The 7,987-nt window shown below is 47.4% G+C and overlaps 1 long non-coding RNA gene across 1 annotated transcript; it reads right to left on the bottom strand.

Annotated features, from left to right (window-relative positions):
* Positions 1 to 538: 538 nt before the first annotated feature.
* On the bottom strand, positions 539 to 3,080 carry LOC143791896 (uncharacterized). Its single transcript, XR_013219915.1, has 2 exons — positions 2,278 to 3,080; positions 539 to 2,166 (listed from the first exon to the last, which is right to left on the bottom strand). It is a non-coding gene; the product is annotated as an uncharacterized LOC143791896 (long non-coding RNA).
* Positions 3,081 to 7,987: the final 4,907 nt, after the last annotated feature.

The following is a 7,987-nucleotide window of genomic DNA, read 5'->3' as shown; positions in this document are numbered from 1 at the left end:
GAAAGAAAGAATGTCCTTTTTTATATCACCTACTCCTCCCCCCTTTGGATCCATAGGAACTAGGGGAAGAGTAGCGGGGTTCAGGACAGCGCACCTTTTTTAAAATCACATTAATAGACATGAGAATAGCACACTGAAGTCGCAGCTGTCTAGCCATGGACATGTGGCCAGATTGTACTTGATCAAGGATACTATATACATCATGTGGGGTGGCCATAGTCTCTCCTGTTTGCAAGGGGCCATAAGTGGCAAGGTAGGCCTGACACTCTTGGGCTATGACTGGCCCCCCCTTGGCATAACTGTCCACATCAATTGTCATCCCTGATAAATGAATGCAAACAGAACTGGCAATCTGGGTGTAATGGAATGCTGAAGAAGACATTGGCAAGATCGATAACCATGAACCAAGCAGCATCCTGAGATATCTGGGACAAAAGAGTATGTGGCTTAGACACCACCGGAGTTTCTGGAACAGTAACTGCATTAAATGCCTGTAGATCTTGTACCAGCCGGTACACAAGGGATTGGCTGGGTGGGGTCTTTTTCTTAACGGGAAACAAGGGTGTGTTACATGGGGAAACACAGGGTATCAGGGCACCATTATCGAATAACATTTGTATTTGCCCCTTGAGACACTGCTCCTGATCATATTTCAAAGGGTATTGATGGACTTTAGAAAAAGGGGCACCAGGTTTGAGAAACACTTTTACTGGTTCTACAGGCATTATTGGGGGAGAATCTGGGTCCATCAGGACCATCATCTTGGAATTGTATTCTGGAGCGGAACTGTAATAATAAATCTGCCCCCAGTAAATTTACCGGACATAAGGGAGAGATTACGAACTGAGCAGTAACTTCAGGGAAGGGTCCCACAGGGATAGGTTTTATAAAAGTATATTTATTGGGTCTGTTATCTACTCTAATTAAAACAAGCTCTTGATCTGAGAATTGACATGGGGCTGGGGAGGGAGATTCCCAGACAGGGTTAAAAGGGATATCTTAGTATGAGACTAGATTTGTGTAAGGTGGGGAGGGCAGGGGCTGAACTCTGATAAGGAATGAAGCTTCGTCCTTGCAGCTGTGAAAAGGGGGGCTGTCAGGGGGGGCTGTCAGCATTTAGCAAGGGAAAGGTGGGGGCTACAACTCCGGGTCTTCTTTGCTTCACAATTGTAATGGACCTCTCTACACTGGGAATTAGTAACTCCGCATACATCACAGATCCACGCAGCCGGATCATAGGGTGGAGGCGCACTAAGTTTTGGCAACCCACAGAGCTTACGGTCGGGAGAAGAGGCTTGATTTCCTGGGGAGGGACCTTATCATCAAGCAGGGACTTTATCAATTCCTTCCGGTACCACAAAACATCCAGACTTTATCATAGGAGTAGACAACTTTCCTTTTTCAACGTAACGGTAACAAAAACAACTAGAATTCACTTTCTCTGTTGATCCTCAATTTGCTATATATCAACCACTCAACTTGCTTTTACCAGTCACTTACAAATTTCCTTCTAAAACTAGACGCTAGATTTCACCTTCAATTTTCCAGATTATAATATTTCTTTGTACTTCAAAACAATATTGTCGCCTTAAACAAGACACAGATCTACCAGAGAAAATACAGAGAACACCGTTACAGTATGTGCTCTCTCCATTCCAAGGACACAGACATAAGAGAGATCACAGCATTCCTCTACACAGAGAAAAGAGACAAGCAATAGCGCAGCTACGCGACCCCTCCCATCGGATATTTCAAAGACAAACACAAACGAAATACAGTAGTTCTCAGACTTAATTAATTTCTACAAAATCTTCATCGCACAATTCACATACCAGATTGAGAATATTTTCCCTGCATTCCTGACAGATTTCTTTTCCCTTCTTTGGGTTAACAATATCTAATTTTTATCACACAATTCAAAGTCTTCTTCTTCCACGAACTGATTCTCCTTTAAAGCGAAATACCCCTTTTTAGTCGTGTATAGTTACCAGAGCAGCTGTGTGGCCTATTCCACTCAGGGTTTTTACCTGTCCCCCGCTAGGACAACCCAAAATCGCGGTACTCAGTGAAAGGAGGAGGGCGTCTTAGACTCAACCCTCCGGACACCCCTGGAAATATTTAAATCAATATATTCCTGAGTTATGCATCCTACCCATCTTCGATCACCTCAGTGAAAGGAGGAGGGCGTCTCAGACTTAACCCCTCCGGACGCCCCTGGACATACACATATATATCTATGTATTCCTGAGTTACGCATCCTACCCAATCTTCAATCACCTCACCGCTCCTGATTCTAACAGTGATCAGGAATTCAGGGTATTTTGACTGTAAAGAGAATTACATCACTGGTTAATCCGGGGTGTCCGTCCCTTATGAGGTACGGTTCAAGCACTGGGCTTCCAACGGAACTACACCTCTATATGATTCCACCCTAGAATCATCCCACCTCCGGGGACAAACCTCAGATCCTCTTTGCAGCAACAAACACAGGAAAACCACACCAAACGGTCAGTCTGGACAGTATAACTGCCAACTTACCGTGGTTGTTGTGGGGGATGATCAGTCCCAATTTTCCAGTGCCTGCGTCTGGTCCGAGGGTCCTTTGTCTTGTTGTCCTCCGGGGGGCAGAGGCGTTCCTGCTTGGATCCCGGTTTTCGGCACCAACTGTTGAGGGAGGATTTAAAGTGATCCTTCACGGTTAACCCAGTGATTTCCAAATTAATATATAAAGTGTTGCCAGCAACTGAAAATGACCAGACGGAGACGTGTGTCTCTGTATGGGGGATCGAGCTGATCTCTGGCCCCCGTTTATTCTGCATGACTATATCACAGTCATAGAAATTACACTTCAACCAATCAGCATAAGAACACGCTCACGGTTCTTAGCCTATAAGAATACAGGAACAATCTGTGCGTCAAAGTTTTGTAGAACAATACACCCTCAGTCTCATGTTCTGCCCAAGTTGCAACAATCAAGGTCTCATACCAGCGGTAAAGTTTAGCCTACTAACAAAATTTATATCAAAACAACAAAATGGAGTCGAAAAGCACAAAAATGGAGATTCTTTCTTAATTTCTTTCTTCACACTCTCACCACCAAAGTGTCACCAGAAATAATTATTTCTGCAAGGTCTTCTCCAAGAAAGGCTGCACAGGACACCTATGCAGATTGTTTTCAAAATAATCAGCCAAAAGATATTCTCTGTGCCTATTTTGATGTCACTCCCAAATGGTGTTTTCCAAGCTGAAGGCCAAACAGGGAAATCACAGACTCTAGTAGAGGATAATGTAAACCCAAAGGCGATTCCTCCTCTTACACCTAAAGGCAAACTGGTTATACCTAGATGCTCCAATTATTAATTGGTTGACCGACTAAACCTCCCATTGGGAATCCTCTTATTTTCAAAATTCCCTTAAAGCTCTACTTCAATCGTCTTATTTGAAACTTGTTCTGTTTCTGGAGCGCCCCCACGTTAAGGGCAATGGGGTACTCAGTACCGGGTCCTTCGGTTCGGGGTATGTCACGATGGCCTGACCCGGTCCCTGGCCTTTGAGGGGCGCCCAATTAAAGGTGTAGTTTGTACGGTGTTCGTGACGCCATCTGTGGTACTCGGTCAGGGTGACCGACGCTGCTTAGGGGTCCACTGGGGTGATGGAATGGCAGCTAGATGGTATACCTTCCCAAAGGTGAAGTATGTCCCCAGGGCTTCACAGGTGTGTAGGTGGTGATGGTGGACGATGTCAGGCGCAGTGAATAACGAGGACACAAAGGTTGCAGTCTCTTTACCTTTACTGAAGGCTTCAGCATCCACAGTCCAGAGCACTGAACACAGGGCAGGCATCAGACGTAATATCACTCCCCCTGGTGGAAGAGTGACATTACTGCAACGACCAGGACTCTGGGGCGCTGCATTTCCATCTCCTTCAATCAGCTATTTCTTCATCAGGGCTTTCAGTCACCTTTTCCAAAGAGCGGAAACATTACCTCCTCATTGGCCATTTGACTGCACCATTCCTCTTCTCCATGGGACAGATCCATGTAAAGGTAGACTATATCCATTATGTCTTCCAGACACAGAATTAATGTGATTTTATATTAACCCCTTAAGGACCAGGGTTACTTCCATTTTTGCGTTTCCATTTTTTGCTTCCCTTCTTCCCATGGCCATACCTTTTTTATTTTCCATCAATATGGCCATGAGAGGGCTTGTTGTTTGTGGAACGAGCTGTATTTTTGAATGGCACCATTGATCTTACCATATCGTGTACTGGAAAATGGGAAAGAAAATTCCAAATGCGGTGAAATTTCAAAAAAGTACAATTCCCCAATTTTTGGGGGGATTTTATTTTACCATGTTTACTAAACGCTAAAACTGACCTGCCAATATGATTCTCTAGGTCATTATGAGTTCACAGACACCAGACATGTATAGGTTCTTTGTTATTAAGTGGTGAAAAAAATAATCCAAGTTAAAAAAAAAAAAATGTTGCCATTTTTTGAGACCCATAGCATCTCAATTTTTGGGGATCTGGGGCCAGGTGAGGGCTTATTTTTTGCACACCGATCTGACGTTTCTATTGATACCTTTTTGGTGTGTATATGATTTTTTGATCTCCCTTTATTGCATTTTATTTCAATGTTGCAGCGACAGAAAAACGTAATTCTAGCTTTTCAATTTTTTTCTCACTATGCCGTTTACCGATTGGATTAATTCTTGTTATATATTGATAGATCGGGGGATTCTGAATGCTGCAATACCAAATATGTGTATATTTGATTTTTTTATTGTTTTATTTTGAATAGGGAGAAAGGGGGGTGATTTGAACTTTCATATATTTTTAATATTTTTAAAATCAATTTTTTTTAACTTTTGGCATGCTTCAATAGAAACTAGAAGCTGCCATAACTCGATCAGCTCTGCTACATACAGGCGATGATCAGATCGCCTGTATGTAGCAGAATTACTCACTTGCTATGAGCACCGGGTGGCGCTCATAGCAATACGGCAGTGACAACCATAGAGGTCTGCGTTAGACCTCAGGTTGTCATGCCAACCCATCGGTGACCTGCGATCATGTGACGGGGGTCACCGATGGGCAGATTTCTGGCACAATTGCCAGAAATGCATGCTAAATGCCGCTGTCAGAGTTTGACAGCAGCATTTAACTGGTTAACAGCCGTAGGAGGATCGCGATTCCTCCCGCAGCTGTTAGGGTCTCATGACAGCTGATCAGATCAGCTGTCATGTGTCGGAAAAGGTGCAGGCTCCAGCGCTGAGCAGGGGGAAGCGTTCAAATTGGACGTTCTATGTGCCCACGTTGCAGAAATGCTGCGGAAATGTCTGCAGCATTTCTGCGACTCCCTGCCGTGGGTAAAACGCATGCGGAATTCACATGCGTTTTCCCGCAAAACACAAGCGTTTTGCAAGTGTTTTTAGCTTGCAGAATGCTTGCGTTTTCCAAGCGACTTGAAGCATCGCTTGAAAAACTCAGGTTGGTCACACTTGTCAATCATAGTGCTTGACAAGTGTGACCAACTTTTTACTATTGATACTGCCTATGCAGCAGGGCCGTATTTGCCACTAGGCACTTGAGGGCACGTGCCTAGGGCGGGGACAGGCGGGGGGGGCGGCACCTGAGCAAGTGTATTTTTTTTTTTTCGTTTTTTTTTTTTTTGAATACTAGTTCTGTGGGTCCCTTCCTGAAGACAGGGGGCGGCAGAGCGGCAGCCAGAACACGTGGTGCTGGTGCCGACTCTCCCTACTCCCCCTGCTGAGACACAGTGACCTCACTGACCCCCTGCTCACAGCCTCACTGGTGGTGCCGGCCGGAATGTGACTGCTGAGGTGGAGCGGCGGCGCCCTGTGTGCCGACCCTGTGTCCTGTCCTGGACTCACACATTACTGGCCAGGAGCTGGAGGACTCGCAGACAGTAGCGAGCGCGGTACATACACAGTAAGTAGTGTACTGTCTGTCTGTAACGATCTCCCTCCTGGCTCCTGCCCGCGCGCTGCCTGCTGCACGGCTGTCTGTGACTCACCTCCCGGTGCTCACTTCTTCCCTCACATTCCTCCTCAGCCTCATTTCTTCCTGTAGTGCCTGAGGCTGGAGGAGCCGTGCAAACACAGCAGCCCTGAATGGATGATATCTGTTTGATCTTTCCTCCCGGCAGACGGACCCAGAGAGTGAGTGGTGGGGGTGGGGTATAATACACCCCCACTCACTATCTGGGTCCTGGGAGCAAACATTGCCAGTGCTGGTGTGCAGAGCTGTGTGTGTGTGTGTATGTGTGTGTAGCTCTGTGTGTGCGGAGCTCTGTGTGTGCGGAGCTCTGTGTGTGCAGAGCTGTCTGTGTGTGCGGAGCTCTGTGTGCGCGGAGCTGTCTGTGTGTGCGGAGCTCTGTGTGTGCGGAGCTCTGTGTGCGCGGAGCTGTGTGTGCGGAGCTCTGTGTGTGCGGAGCTCTGTGTGCGCGGAGCTGTCTGTGTGTGCGGAGCTCTGTGTGTGCAGAGCTGTCTGTGTGTGCGGAGCTCTGTGTGTGCGGAGCTCTGTGTGCGCGGAGCTGTGTGTGCGGAGCTCTGTGTGTGCGGAGCTCTGTGTGTGCGGAGCTCTGTGTGTGCGGAGCTCTGTGTGCGGAGCTCTGTGTGCGCGAAGCTGTCTGTGCGGAGCTCTGTGTGTGGAGCTCTGTGTGCGCGGAGCTGTATGTGTGTGTCTGTGTGTGCGGAGCTCTGTGTGCGCAGAGCTGTCTGTGTGTGCGGAGCTCTGTGTGCGCGGAGCTGTATGTGTGTCTGTGTGTGCGGAGCTCTGTGTGTGCGGAGCTGTATGTGTGTCTGTGCGGTGCTGTGTGTGTGTGTGCGTCTGTGTGTGCGGAGCTGTATGTATGTGTGTCTGCGGTGCTGTATGTGTGTGTGCGGAGCTGTATGTATGTGTGTGTCTGCGGTGCTGTATGTATGTGTGTGTGGTGCTGTATGTGTGTGTGCGGGCAGCAGAGCTGTATGTGTGTGTGTGCGGGCAGCAGAGCTTTATGTGTGTGTGGGCTGGCAGCGGAGCTGGCTGTGTGTCTGTGCGGTGCTGTATGTATTTGGGGCTGTATGTGTGTGTGCAAGCAGCGGAGCTGTATGTGTGTGTGGGGCTGTGTGTGTGTGGGGCTGTGTGTGTGTGGAGCTGTATGTATGTGTGTGTCTGTATGGAGCTGTACGTGTGTGCGGAGCTGTCAGTGCCAGTGTGTCGCCCCATCCCGGACCAACTTTTTACTATTGATGCTGCCTATGCAGCGTCAATAATAAAAAGATATAATGGTAAAAATAAGTAAAAAATTTAAAAATTGTGCTATTCTCACCTTCCGCCGTCCACCGATGTGCACGATGCTGCCGCCAGCTTCCGTTCCCAGTGATGCATTGCAAAATTACCCAGATGACTTGGCGGTCTCCGCTAAGGGTACCGTCACACAGTGCAATTTTGATCGCTACAACGGCACGATTCGTGACGTTCCAGCGATGCATTTACGATATCGTTGTGTCTGACACGCTACTGCGATCCGGATCCCCGCTGAGAATCGTACGTCGTAGCAGATCGTTTGAAACTTTCTTTCGTCGTCTAGTGTCCCGCTGTGGCGGCATGATTGCGTCGTGTGACACAGGTTGTGTACGATGTGCGCACAGTAACCAACGGCTTCTACATCGCAAATACGTCATGAAATTATCGCTCCAGCACCGTGTATTGCAACGTGTGACCGCAGTCTACGACGCTGGAGCGATACTTATACGACGCTGCAACGTCACGAATCGTGCTGTCGTAGCGATGAAAATGGCACTGTGTGACGGTACCCTAAGTCATCTGGGTAATTTCGCAATGCATCACTGGGAACAGAAGCTGGCGGCAGCATCACGCGCATCGGGACAGCTTCGGTGGACGCCGGAGGGTGAGTATGTAACTTTTTTATTTTAATTCTTTTTTTAACAGGGATATGGTGCCTATACTGCTATATATT

The sequence above is a fragment of the Ranitomeya variabilis genome, chromosome 1 (genome assembly GCF_051348905.1).
Source record: "Ranitomeya variabilis isolate aRanVar5 chromosome 1, aRanVar5.hap1, whole genome shotgun sequence".
Classification (NCBI taxonomy): Eukaryota; Metazoa; Chordata; class Amphibia; order Anura; family Dendrobatidae; genus Ranitomeya; species Ranitomeya variabilis.
Note: the sequence above shows the minus strand (reverse complement) of the source record. Positions and strands in the feature narration are given on the sequence as shown.